Below are 1,241 nucleotides of genomic sequence, written 5' to 3' on the forward strand. Positions count from 1 at the left end.
GTCACTTACCTTCCTTCTCCTACAACACATGTCCTACATGCTAACACTTATAGTTTAATTTGACAAAATGATCTTAAATCTCAGCCATCATGATAGTCAAAATATGAGAACAGATGAGAAATTTTGAGAAGTATGAACACAAAAGTACACAGTAACACGGTAATAATTAAACCTGTGTGCAAGAATTTACAGAGCAATTGGCGAAAACACAATAGACAGTCCTAAAATGGCCTCTACCGCATTTGAGACTTGAAGGAAGCACTGCAGATTAATGGGGACCAGATGGATTACTCAATAAACAGTGTTGTGAAAATTGTCTAACTTCTAGACAGAAAAATCCCATTAGATTCCAGTCTTGTACCAGACACCAAAATAAACTTGAAATGGATTAAGGGCTTAAATGCCAAGAAATAAAATGGGAGAAAATATTTGCAACATATATTATGAGCAGAGGATTGATATCCACAATACATAAACACATACAAATAAAAAAAGACAAACAAACCAAGAGAAAAATGGACAAAGTATATAAATAGGCAGTTCACATGAATAAACATTTAAAAAGCCAATAAACAATCGAAAATGTCTGAACTTCACTATTAATCTTTTGAAATATATTCTTATGAATATAGTAAAGATGTCAGCATTTCACATGGAAATTTTCCAGTTTATTCTTTTCCCTTTTTATCTTTTTAAAAGTCTTCTTGTTTGGTCAACAGCTCAACACTTGAGCAATGTTCATTTTCTCTAAATGACCAATCTGCCAAATCTAACACATCTTTTATTTTATTTTTTTTTTTAATTTTTATTTATTTATGATAGTCACACACACACAGAGAGAAAGAGAGGCAGAGACACAGGCAGAGGGAGAAGCAGGCTCCATGCACCGGGAGCCCGACGTGGGATTCGATCCCGGGTCTCCAGGATCGCGCCCTGGGCCAAAGGCAGGCGCCAAACCGCTGCGCCACCCAGGGATCCCTAACACATCTTTTAATTGGCCTGGGAAGAGGAGCCTCCACTGGATACAAGAGAATAGAGTCAGCAGAGAGCATATCACCACCGTTTGGCTGAGTGGGCCAAGTTTACAGCTCTACCAAGAGCTTATTTCTTTCAAGTATCTAAAAATAGGTGGACGGTCTGGCGTAAGAGAACTATAGGAAATCAGGACTAAAGGGTTCTAGCACCTTCAGGATCTGTCCCCCTGCCCTGCCCACACCAATGCCATCCCTAGCCCCTCCTAC

The sequence above is a fragment of the Nyctereutes procyonoides genome, unplaced genomic scaffold, assembly GCF_905146905.1.
Source record: "Nyctereutes procyonoides isolate TBG_1078 unplaced genomic scaffold, NYPRO_anot_genome, whole genome shotgun sequence".
In the NCBI taxonomy this organism is placed as follows: Eukaryota; Metazoa; Chordata; class Mammalia; order Carnivora; family Canidae; genus Nyctereutes; species Nyctereutes procyonoides.